We start from the raw sequence: 13322 nt of genomic DNA, 5'->3' as shown, positions 1-13322 counted from the left end.
AAAGGCTCTTAAGCAAAGTATTGAGTCATGGCACAAGAGTAAGGTCCTTTCATGGATCAGTAAGTGGTTAAAAGATAGGAAACAAAGGGTAGGAATAAACAGTCAGTTTTCACAATGGAGAGAGGTAAATAGTGGGGTCCCCCAAGGATCTGTGCTGGGACCAGTGATGTTCAATATATTCATAAATGATCTGGAAAAGGGGGTAATCAGTGAGGTGGCAAAGTTTACAGATGATACAAAATTACTCAAGATAGTTAAGTCCAAAACTGACTGTGAAGGGTTACAAAGGGATCTCCCAAAGCTGGGTAACTGGGCAACAAAATGGCAGATGAAATTCAGTGATAAGTGGAAAGTAATGCACATTGGAAAGCATAATCCCAACTATACATATAAAAAAAACTATACAGATATAGTCTGAATTAGATGTTACCACTCAAGAAAGATCTTGGAGTCATTGTGGATAGTTCTCTGAAAACATCTGCTCAATGTTCAGAAACAGTAAAAAAAAACTAAACAATAATGTTAGGAACCATTAGAAAAGGGACAGACAATAAACCAGAAAGTATTGTAATGCCACTGTATAAATCCATGGAATGCTCACACCTTGAATACTATGTGCAGTTTTGGTCATCCCATTTCAAAAAGAAACATTAGAATTGGAAAAAGTACAGAGAAGGGCAACAAAAATTATTAAGGGTACGGAACAGCTTCCATATGAAGAGAGACTGGGACTGTTCAGCTTAGAAAAGAGGTAACTAAGGGGGGATATGATAGAGGTCTATAAAATCAGGAATGGTGCGGAGAAAGTGAATAAGGATGTTTTATTTACTGGCTTCATAGAACACAAGAAGCAGTGGTTACCCAATGAAATTAATAGGCAGCAGGTTTAAAACAAGCATAAGGAAGTACTTTTCGCAATACACAGCCAATCTGTGGAATTCATTGCTTGGGTATGTTGTGAAGGCCAAAAGTATAATTGGGTTCAAAAAGAATTTAAGAAGTCAATAGAGGATAGGTCCATCACTGGCTATTCCACTTTGGATTCTGCAGAGAAATTAGACTTCGATAAATATCTGAAAAACAGACCATTTTGAGGGTTTCTTTACCATCGCATAAATAGACAACACTAATTATCTGCAAAAGCTAAAAAACATCATTTTTAACCTTTGAACATCTGGCTGACTAAACATAATATGAAATGGCTGATCAAAGGAAAACCAATATCCTTATTTTATTTCTTTTCATCATAGAGCTGCAGATGTAGGCTTGGCTTACTTTTAATTAGACCTGATACTTTACCAGTTTTAGGAGCTACAGAGTGAATTCTCACAGAGCTAGTTGGCTCAGATTCAAAATGATAAACACTTCAATATAGGAAAATAATCTGTTTCCTTAAAACTTTAATAAAAACATGATTTGAGATGTCATGCTTTGGCTGCATAAACCATGTTTCCCAAAGCAATACTCCAAAATAAGCTATTTTATTAGTAGTGTGGTGTTTGAAGGCACACAAGCTAAACATGCTTGGAGTAACTCACTAGTGAGTAACTCACTTCTGTTTTATCTCTTCATGCACATATGGCAATTTTTTCATATTTAGAATTTGGTGTTTGTAATATGTCTTACATGAAAGTTGTGATCTGGCTGACTGAAGACAGTTCCAAATTCATAAAATTATCTCTAAATCCACACAGTTGTCTTTAAATAAACATATTTAGGGGCCCCCTCATCATTGCCTCTGGTCAGTGGTATGCAGCAGGTAGAAAAAGTACTCCAGCATCTTTGGGCACATAGACTTCATCTGGCCACCTTGACCCATCTCTATTTTATTGTCAGTCTGGTCTGCCTTACTTTCTGACTTAACTAACTCCATGTGACTTCCTGAGCAGTCACCAACAGGGCCTGACCCAGCTACCTGTTATTCAATTGATAACTTTTCCTTGGAACTGTTTTATTGTGTTGCTCTTCCAGGATTCCACTCACTACACTGCCCCTCATAGAATAATGAGCCATATACTATTTAGACATCACAGTCCTAATTTTCAAGGCTCCCCATGGAATTGGCCCAAAGGATGACAATCTCCATTCGCAGCTTCACTCATCAGGACCTAGAAACGTGTCCACCTGGCGGTTAAAGTTTGTGGCAGCAGGAAACAAGGCTCTCTCAATAATAGGGCCAAGACTTTGGCATTTAGTAGTGGAAGAAATTAGAAAAACCACTAATCTCATGGGCTTCAGAACAAAGTGAGAACCTCTCCTTCTTGATGTTGCTTTCCCATAAGTACAACAGGAAAGGTGGAGAGAGGGATGAATGAGGGGCAAAACACACTGAAGGCAAGAAGGAAGTGAAAGAAAATGAGGAACAGTAGAAGAATGAAGACAAGAGAGAAAAGAAAATAAAAACTCCCCCAAAATTGCCTGTATAGGGGAAGTGGGGAGAAAAATTAGGTCATAGGATATTTGTGGATTTGGGGACAGATCCATAACTTATATAATTTGTCATCACTCCATTCAAGTCAATGGAGGGATGTCAAGTGTCTGTTCATTGGTTTATAAATTTGGGAGGTGCTCAGATACTACAGGGGCTGTTATAGAAACTGAAAGACAGACAGATAGATCCATTTCAAACTGGCAAGTTTCACACAGCTCTACTCTAGATTACTTGAGGCAGCTGGGGGATCAGCTATTTTTGGCAACCATACAGTACTAAAGCTTCTCTTTTTTAAGTTACTAGGCAGGGATACAGAATGTATCTTTTATTCATGATACACTGAAGTCATATGAATAAAGCTTAACTTCACTGCTTCAGAGGCTGAGGTGCTTATTGTTTATGCAAAACAGTTATGAACAGTATTGCTGCATTTGGACTGTGAAGTAACCATTTCCTGGAGACTTTACCAGCATACACCATGATCAATGTTGCTAGTCTTTCATTTGATGTAGAAAAAAAGAATTTAATGTGTGCATATTAAGTAGAGAATTAGAGGGCAAGTATTCCCACAATTGATCTTAAAAGGCATGTCGCAGGGGCTAGAAAGTCATTCTTTTTCTTGTGTATTTTATCTTGTTTTTCCATGGGGCCCAAAAGAATTTCCGTGGAGAAAAAACTCTATTCAGATGAAAAACCTGATACCCCAGGGGATATGTATCACTCACAAAAATAATTCTGTCTATCCAAACTGTAACTACTGAACTAATGAATCAGTGAATTACATTCCATATTTCCGCTCATATTTCCGCTCACTGCCATCTGTTATTGGCAAGAAATTTTCTGTTTGTTCCCACCTACAAACCCCAAAGAAGCGGATTACCAGCAATTTAGGAGAGAGAACAACACTGAATGCTGCAAAAATGGAGTGCGTCAACACTTCTAGAAATTCAGTACTTCTGCACTTCTGTGGCTGGTAAAAGTCGGCAGTTACCAAAATAGGTGCAATACTTTTTTTTTGATCTTTTTAATTATTTAAAAATTGCAAGGGCAGACTGAACTGTATTACATCATTATAGACTTTATTGCAGGGAGCAATTCTTCATAGATGAATTGAGAAACAAAACAGTCAGTTCTTTTCCATTATTTTCCATACACACCATAACACTGTGATCCCATCACCTCTCACAAGTTATGAAAATTGGGCTGCAAGATACACAAGGATCTCTCCCTAGTGTTACAGAAAGTGGTGCTGCTGATTCCGTAGCACAGTGCTGCTGGAGGTGCTCTCTTTCACACGGATGTAAAACAAAAGTTTGGACTAGACCTGGCTAACACTGGTGAAACTTTTTTTTTAACCTTAGAGTGATTTTTTTTGTCAGTTGATTCCACATGGTTTTCACACCCTTCAAACTCTGGGGAAATGAAAATTATTCACAGTGAAGCAAGGGTGAGAAAACTCACATCAGTGTTTGGTTCAGAGCCATGTAACGAAGAATATTTCACATAACAGGATTTTTTTGAATATTTTGGAAGCTTCATAAAATTGATGCAGTTTTGTATTAGTTTGTGAGCTCAGGAAAATTTCTAAAACAGCAACAGAAGTCATTTCACCTGGTTTTAGTCCTGATTGCTTGTCTGGCTATGCCGAAAGAATGACAGGATACATTAGATACGGGTTTAATCAGGCTGCAACTTTATTATTAGACAGATCTCAGGGACTAACCCGGCAGATAAGATGAGTACAGTGCAGGTGCAAAATTTATGTCCCTCCAGCAGATTCACTGCCAGGATCTTACCAATTCTAGCCAATTTGTGTGTGTGTGTGTGTGTGTGTGTGTGTCTTACACAGCTCCCCCCCATTTATCCAGATCCCTTCAGCAATTCCCTTGCCGGAACCTTGCCAATTCGGGGGGGAGCTTTCACCAGCTCCTCCCTCCCCTTTTTCATCCAGGTCCCTCCAGCAATTTCCTTTCCAGGACCTTACTGACCACCCCCCCTCGAAGGAGGGGTTAAGGTGGACTATAATGATGCGGGGGTTGGCTCCTTGCTGTACCAATCATAGGAGTCCCCAACTTTCCCCAGCTTGCTCAATTACCAAGCGCCTCTCCTTAATTCCTTTTCCAAACCATTTCTACATTCTTTTGTGCCTTAATTTATGGAGTACTTGTCATAGAATCATAGAATATCAGGGAGGGAAGGGACCTCAGGAGGTCACCTAGTCCAACCCCCTGCTCAAAGCAGGACCGATCCCCGACTAAATCATCCCAGCCAGGGCTTTGTCAAGCCTGACCTTAAAAACTTCTAGGGAGGGAGATTCCACCGCCTCCCTAGGTAACGCATTCCAGTGTTTCACCACCCTCATAGTGAAAAAGTTTTTCCTAATATCCAACCTAAATCTTTCCCACTGCAACTTGAGACCATTAATCCTTGTTCTGTCATCTGCTACCACTGAGAACAGTCTAGAGCCATCCTCTTTGGAACCCCCTTTCAGGTAGTTGAAAGCAGATATCAAATCCCCCCTCATTCTTCTCTTCTGAAGACTAAACATCCCCAGTTCCCTCAGCCTCTCCTCATAAGTCGTGTGTTCCAGTCCCCTAATCATTTTTGTTGCCTTCTGCTGGACTCTTTCCAATTTTTCCACATCCTTCTTGTAGTGTGGGGCCCAAAACTGGACACAGTACTCCAGATGAGGCCTCACCAATGTCGAATAGAGGGGAACGATCACGTCCCTCGATCTGCTGGCAATGCCCCTACTTATACCTCCCAAAATGCCATTGGCCTTCTTGGCAACAAGGGCACACTGTTGACTCATATCCAACTTCTCGTCCACTGTAACCCCTAGGTCCTTTTCTGCAGAACTGCTGCCGAGCCATTCGGTCCCTAGTCTGTAGCGGTGCATTGGATTCTTCCGTCCTAAGTGCAGGACTCTGCACTTATCCTTGTTGAACCTCATCAGATTTCTTTTGGTCCAATCCTCCAATTTGTCTAGGTCCCTCTGTATCCTATTCCTACCCTCCAGCATATCTACCACTCCTCCCAGTTTAGTGTCATCTGTAAACTTGCTGAGGGTGCAATCCGCACCATCCTCCAGATCATTTATGAAGATATTGAACAAAACCGGCTCGAGGACCGACCCTTGGGGCACTCCACTTGATACCGGCTGCCATCTAGACATGGAGCCATTGATCACTACCCGTTGAGCCCGACAATCTAGCCAGCTTTCTATCCACCTTATAGTCAATTCATCCAGCCCATACTTCTTTAACTTGCTGGCAAGAATACTGTGGGAGACAGTGTCAAAAGCTTTGCTAAAGTCAAGGAACGACACGTCCACTGCTTTCCCTTCATCCACAGAGCCAGTTATCTCGTCATAGAAGGTAATTAGATTAGTCAGGCATGACTTGCCCTTGGTGAATCCATGCTGACTGTTCCTGATCACTTTCCTCTCCTCTAAGTGCTTCAGAATTGATTCCTTGAGGACCTGCTCCATGATTTTTCCAGGGACTGAGGTGAGGCTGACTGGCCTGTAGTTCCCAGGATCCTCCTTCTTCCCTTTTTTAAAGATGGGCACTACATTAGCCTTTTTCCAGTCATCTAGGACCTCCCCCAATCGCCATGAGTTTTCAAAGATAATGGCCAATGGCTCTGCAATCACATCCACCAACTCCTTTAGCACTCTCGGATGCAACGCATCCGGCCCCATGGACTTGTGCTCGTCCAGCTTTTCTAAATAGTCCCGAACCACTTCTTTCTCCACAGAGGGCTGGTCACCTCCTCCCCATGCTGTGCTGCCCAGTGCAGTAGTGTGGGAGCTGACCTTGTTTGTGAAGACAGAGGCAAAAAAAGCATTGAGTACATTAGCTTTTTCCACATCCTGTGTCACTAGGTTGCCTCCCTCATTCAGTAAGGGGCCCACACTTTCCTTGACTTTCTTCTTGTTGCTAATATACCTGAAGAAACCCTTCTTGTTACTCTTAACATCTCTTGCTAGCTGCAACTCCAGGTGTGATTTGGCCTTCCTGATTTCACTCCTGCAAACCCGAGCAATATTTTTATACTCATCCCTGGTCATTTGTCCAATCTTCCACTTCTTGTAAACTTCTTTTTTGTATTTAAGATCAGCAAGGACTTCACTGTTAAGCCAAGCTGGTCGCCTGCCATATTTACTATTCTTTCTACACATCGGGATGGTTTGTCCCTGTAACCTCAATAAGGATACTTGCACTGAACATCCGCTATACACTTAAATAAAGAGTTGTGACATATGGCCTACCGCCCGTCATGCTATGCATGAACCGAGCCCACCTGAACCTGCTGCAAGGAAGGCAAAAAACCCCACACTGCACCTGGCCAATATGGTGGTAAGGGAAAAATTCCTTCCCAGCCCCCATTAGTGGGGTGGCTAGCGTAATGCCGTCAGCTGATATAGTTAAACACTCAATATATTTGTGATCTAATTAGAGAGTGAGGGTAAGTACTGCCCAGCCTGCTCCCAGTGATGAGGGGAGGGACCAGGCCCAGACTGACCTTTTTAAACCCTCCTTCCTAGGTGGTGAGTCATCCACCATGCTGACAGCTCTTTCGGCAGCTTTAGGGCTTCCCTCCTCCCCCAAGCCAGAAAGCATTTCTTTCTTCTCCCAGCCAGCCAGACAAACCCCTTCCAGCTTAAAGTGCAGGGTGGTGATTCTAACCTAGTCATTAAAGATCCTATAGTATTCTTTGTAAGAGTCAAGGTTCTTTCCAGTGTCCTCCTGTCCAGCCTGGTGACATTATTAACAGGGTTTGTTATTTTTATTCTGAATAAAAATGGACTTTGTTGGCTAATTTCATGGAGGCATAATGACAGAAGTGAATCTTTAAGGAAGGATTTGAAGGAGAAGAGAATAATGGCTTTGCAGATCATCTCAGGAAGGTTGTGCCACATTGTCACAACCCCGGTTTTCCTGTGCCCCAGGTTTGAGTAACTGCTGCCACCACCAAGTATCACATTTGGAAATTTTACCTGGTGCCACTCCTTGCTTTGCTCCCTTATTCCAAAGGCCCTGCCTCCAGAAGGAGAGTGTTCACTCACAAATATGGTAGGTGCTCTTTGAAGGTCACTGAAGGAAAACCCAGCCTCCAGAGCTCCACTCTGGACTTGTTTAATGAACACTTACTTTCTAATTACAAGTAAAGTCATGAATAAATTAATTTAGAGTCCTTCCCTGGCACCTTGAGAGTGGTCCTGGAAAAACCCACCTCCAGCTGGCAAACCTCAAATCTCCCTTCCACTGGTTCTCATTCAACTGCTGGAATTTAATGAACATTCCATGGTGGCTCCAAGCAACAAAATGGGTCTTTGCTTCCCGCAACTCCACACACAAAACAACATTAACTTAACACATTATCTAACATGTGCAGGCAGTACTGTGGAAGATAGCCAACTCTGTGTTATCGGAGAAGAGGACAAATAGGGTAATGAGGCTGGTGTCATTAGAAGAACAGAGGAAATAAGAAGTAACATATGATACAATAAATAGTTTAGACTCATTTTATTTAAAAAGCATGGCTGTGTCCTAAAACTGAGATGCTTTTAAGTGACCTATTAAGTTGGAAGCTGGAGGCTGTGGGGGGGACATAAACACAGCAGTTTGCCTAGGGAAGAAGAAACCTGCCAGCACCACTTTACCTGCTTCACTTAAATGGCTTGGGGTGCTCCACATGTCTGTGTGAGCTACAAATGCGAACATCAAAAAAAGGAATTTAAGGAGAGTTGGGATCAACCAGTTTGCAAACTTTGAGCTAAAGTAAGGTCATTTAGAAGCCCCAAGTAAGGCTGGGTTGAGAAAGAGCCACAGGAAGATCATCTCAGCTACAATTTACTCATTACCTAATTGACCTACCTCTAAAATCATTGTAGGGCTCCTTGCATGTTATCAGGTGATCAGAGGCAGGATACTCTTTTAAAAACCATCATGAACTCAAGTGATGGACAAGGTAAATGTAGGAAACACACTTTACTTTGTGAAAGATAATTACCATTATATTGTATTTAGATAGCAGATTAATTTGAATTAGACCATGGAGATGGACTAAAAATCCTTTCCACACTTAAGATAGTCAAATGTTTGAAATATGCACCCTCCTATCTCTGCCCAAAAGAGCCGCTGACCTCATTCCAAAAATGGTGGCCACTAAGCTGGTCTGAACACACTGATCAGATAAATTAAGATCCATACTCTATTTATTCTGCATATGTGAAGTGGTAGCAGGGTACCAATCAAATAGCCACCTTTAAAATCTAAAATAAGGTGGTTGGATAAAACTTTTCTGCTTTGAAATAAAGTATCTGAAAATGTATTTTGCACATTTTTAATAAATACCTCTGACTCACTACTGCGGCTCAGAAGGGAAGTATTCACAGTTAATAACATTGTGTATGTTACAACATCTCCTCTCCTCTTCTTCTCTGGCTTCTTTGTAGTCCCTAGTCCTGCGTTGAAGCCTGGAATTTACCTTAAATATAGTCCATAAGGAAAATATTCTCTTAAGTCTCCATTGCACTCTGAAATCAGAATGAAATCTAATTTTAACTAAGAAATCTATTTTAATGTATATTGCTCTAAACAATTTATGTAGACATAATGCACCATAAATTATACAGAGAGAGTTTAGAATTTGGGTAGCCTGTGGGGTAAAAGGAGGGCTTTCTTGTATGTATAGTAAAAGAAAGTCACTGAAGTGATTAATTCTTCTATAAAATGTGATAGCAGTTTAACTACTCTGTATGTTTTCCCTCTATTTCCATTCAAGCCATTGTTATTGGCTTATGTGATGGATCTGATTCCCTCTTTTGGAATCTCGTCTATTCAAAGGTATGTACACAACTCCCCGCCCCTGCCATTACTGTAGTATATCAGTGCCTCACAACACCCTTGTGAGGTAGGGAAATGCTATCACCCGGTTCTTTTAGATGGAGAATTGACACACACAGTTGCCCACAATCACACAGGAAGTCTCAGAGAGCAGGAACTTGAAGCCAGGTCTCTCCCAAGTCCCAGGCTAGTATCCTAGTCACTCTATCCTTCCTCACCTAGATTTCTGAGCATGGAGACAGGCAGCAATTTAAATCAGGGGTGGCATGCTGGTGTCATGGGGTAAGTATTCTCTATTAGGTTTGACCAATTTGCCAAATGTTACTTGTTTTATAGCATGCCATTACAGTATGGTCTCCTTAAAAACCAGCTTTACACGTGGTGGATCACCTCTGATGCAAAGCCCAAAAGTTCACTTTTTGAGGTACAGTTTGAACAATTTGGGTTGGATTCTGTGGTCTGCTAAGCAGCCTTAAAACAGCTGCAAAAGCCAGTACAGGATTCCCCCCTGTGCAGGGAATCTCTCCATTGTTATAAAGCAGGTATAGACAGCTCCGCTGCTTCTTGCACTCCCCTAGCAAAAGAAGAAGTCAGAGGCACATTGGGATCTTTTGGAGATGGGGTGTGAGTGGGAGAGGCAGGGGAGTGGTTGTGGCAGAGTCATGCTCTGCTATCCTAATCCTCCTCTGGCATAAAGTAGGGCTTCAACCATGCAGCCCGAATTTGTGCTGGCGTGGGCTCACCCTGACTCTCTTCAAGAGGCTATTCAGCTCTACCCCTCCACTCTGTCTAAGCCCCACTGAGATTAGCCCTTTATTCTCTAGGCAAAAAGCAAGAGAGAACCGATAACCCTTGTCCATTCTGTAGAATTTAATAGAGAATTACATACATCTCTGATTTTGAATCCTATAGGTACCTTTAGGATATAACTAATAGGATATAATCCATCCATTAATTCAGTAGCTTTTAGAGTAATCTCTATACAATCCTATTGGTTTCATCCCTATTAAGTTCTAGAGGGCATGTCCATAAAGGATAAGTTCAGTACACTCAATAATAGGGCCAGATTCTACCAACATTGACTTCAGTGGAGCTACTCCTAGAGTAACTTACTGTTACTTAAGTAGTAACTGAAGTAGACTGCTTACTACTCAACATGAGTAAGAGGACAGGGGGAGGAATCTGGGCCTTATTCAGTAATTCAAATATTGGTCCAGCATTTTGACTTATATAAGCAAACCAATTACAATAAAAGAACACAAATTCATGGGGAGAGGGGAAGAGGAAGGGATGTGTGTTTCCTGGGTTTCCCACACAAGCCATAACACTGTGTTTCATGTATAGTTTAAACATGTTAGTTTATGGTGTATGTATGTTAATATGGTATATTATTAAATGTAAATACATTATTAAATATACTGGAAATATGGGTTTCAGAGAAAAAATTCAAAAGCTAATAAGTGACAATTCAAAAACAAATATTTATCAAGATACACTGCGTGCAACTTTCATTATCTTTTTGGGCTGTGAATTGAAGCAGATACGGTGAGAAATACCTTTAGAAAAAGATGTATATTTACTTATATAAAATATATTAACTAACACCTGTAACATAGTATAAATAATTCATTGCATGCTATTCCAGTCAGTTGCATCATATGAGTCTATCTAGTGCTCTGCATATCTATGTTAATATTTAAATATAAACATATTAAGACTGATGCTTAAAGTTGGCACTTAAGAAATCTTTAACATCCATTAAATATTTATGAGGATTATTTATAGTATGAAAGGTTTTTATTTTACTACTTTACATTCAGAACAACAACGATCTAATTTATACCAGTGAGTTATGATAAACAACAATCATATATGTGCAAAATCTGCAATTCAAATAGGAGATTGGAGTCCCGTCCGATAAGAGTGGAATATATTTCAACGCCACTTGTCTCATTACTTTATCTCCATCTGCCCTTCCCTTTTACTTTCATAAGCCTCTATTTGTTGCATAATAGTTCAGCTAAAGCGGACCAACGATAAAGATATAAAAGCTAAAGGAACCAGGTCAGCAGTTTAATTAGAAAATTTTCAATTCTCCAGGAGCACCCACTCTAAAGAGCAATTAAGAGTTCCCTGACATATACAACATTGCTATTTAGATCACGACCAACTGTATCTTCTCATCCCGATCAGGTGGGGAGGTAGAGAAATGGTTTAATTGAGATCATTATGAAAAATCTTGATTGCTTCTGTTTCATTACGATTCCATAAATCTTCATTCGCCCCACAAGATTTCTAAATTGTTTAGAATCTGTGGGGTTAAACAAATGACATGCAGTATGACTGCTTATACTGTGCTAGAAGTATTTGAAGTATCAATTGTTATGTAAAAGTAATCCAGCTTATAAAGTGGTTCGAGCTCTATTAAAGAGAATGAGACTTTTAAGATTTGCGGATGCAAATATAAATTTTTTTTTGCCTCAGAAATCTCTGTAAATCCATTACAACCATTATATAGGCCTGATTCTGCTTTCACTAAAGTAGGTACTCAGAAGCTTAAGAACTACTTGTAGAGAAAGGCAACAGGAGTCTTCTTATTGACTTCAGTAGGAAGAAGATCAGATCTTATTGTGGACAAAAGCTAAGTTATTGAAAAAAATGTGAGATGAATAAAGCCGTGGAGTGACAAATTCTGTTCTTGGGGGGAAAATCCTCTTTCTCATGCTCAGCTCAGGGAATGTAGCTGAAATTATGGGTTCAAATCTCTGCTCTGGGAAGTTTGCTTTGTGCCAGTTCCTAGCAGGCCTAGCCAGCTGAGGATTCTATCCATGTATGGGTATCATCTGGTGACACTGGCTGATATAGAAGCTCCTATGCCATACCTGCTTCCCAGAGTAAAGGAATGTTCAGAAAAGAGGGAGTGTGGTTAGAATATCCCCACCCCAAACTCCATGATCCTGGGCTAGCGGACAGCCCCACTGGTTGCTGAGGTACTTTAGAAGAGCCATGGAGGCTGCTCCAAACTGTGCCAGGAACTGGGCTGATACACAACCGGCTCCAAGCAAGATGATTTTTTGTGCATCGCTTTCTGTAGCTGCTCTCAGTCCTCTTTGGCACAGCTGAGAACCTGGCACTAAATGAGGAGAAACAATGCAAAGCTTCTGAGGACAGATATAAATACATTCTTTAGCTGTGAGAAAATGAAGATAAGACACACAGCTTCTTTTTGCCCCAGCACTGCTTTGTTGATCTACCAAAAGTTATAATAAAGTCAGATGTCTGCATGGTCTCTCCTCCTAGCAGTCTGTCATTTGATGGGATTGGGTTCCTTGAGGTTAAAACAAGTTTCCTATGTGTGTACTTCCAAATTTTTTGAAGGAAGGGTAACCTAGTTGGAAGTCCAATTAATAGTGTTGGGCCAGGAAAACTTGACTGGGGGTGAGCTACTCTCTTTCACAATTTACAGCGCTGCAACTGTCTCGCTCAGGGGTGTGAAAAAACACCCCCCTGAGCGCAGCAAGTTTCAGCGCTGTAAAGTGCCAGTGTAGACTGTGCCCCCGTGCTGGTAGCTGCGCCCCTCATAGAGCTCTCTCCCAGCGCCCTGCTGCAACTACACAAGCCACGTTAAAGCACTGCTGCGGCAGCATTTTAACGTGGGCCAGTGTAGACTAGCCCTTAGTCTGTGGGCATTGTTACAAGACCCTTTGTTTAGGGGATAGGGTTATCTATAAGTAAAAGTAGAAAAAAAACCCCAAACTCTTCAGTAGCATATTTATTTATTCCCACAGTGTTATTTTATTCACATTTTATATTTCAATATTCTAATTTTCTATAAGTCCCAAGGACATTGGCAACGAGATGCATGTTATGAATTAAGGCCCCAATTCTGCAAAACTTTAAGAACCTGTACAGTCTGTCTTTAAATATGTGAATAGTCCCCTTGACTTCAGTGGAACTCCTCAAATACAAGTTAGATACCTTGATAAATCAGGGTCTAAAGAAGGACAAAAAGCTTCCAAATGATATCACCCAAGATA

Source organism: Natator depressus, chromosome 5 (genome assembly GCF_965152275.1).
Source record: "Natator depressus isolate rNatDep1 chromosome 5, rNatDep2.hap1, whole genome shotgun sequence".
NCBI classification, from domain to species: Eukaryota; Metazoa; Chordata; order Testudines; family Cheloniidae; genus Natator; species Natator depressus.
Note: the sequence above shows the minus strand (reverse complement) of the source record.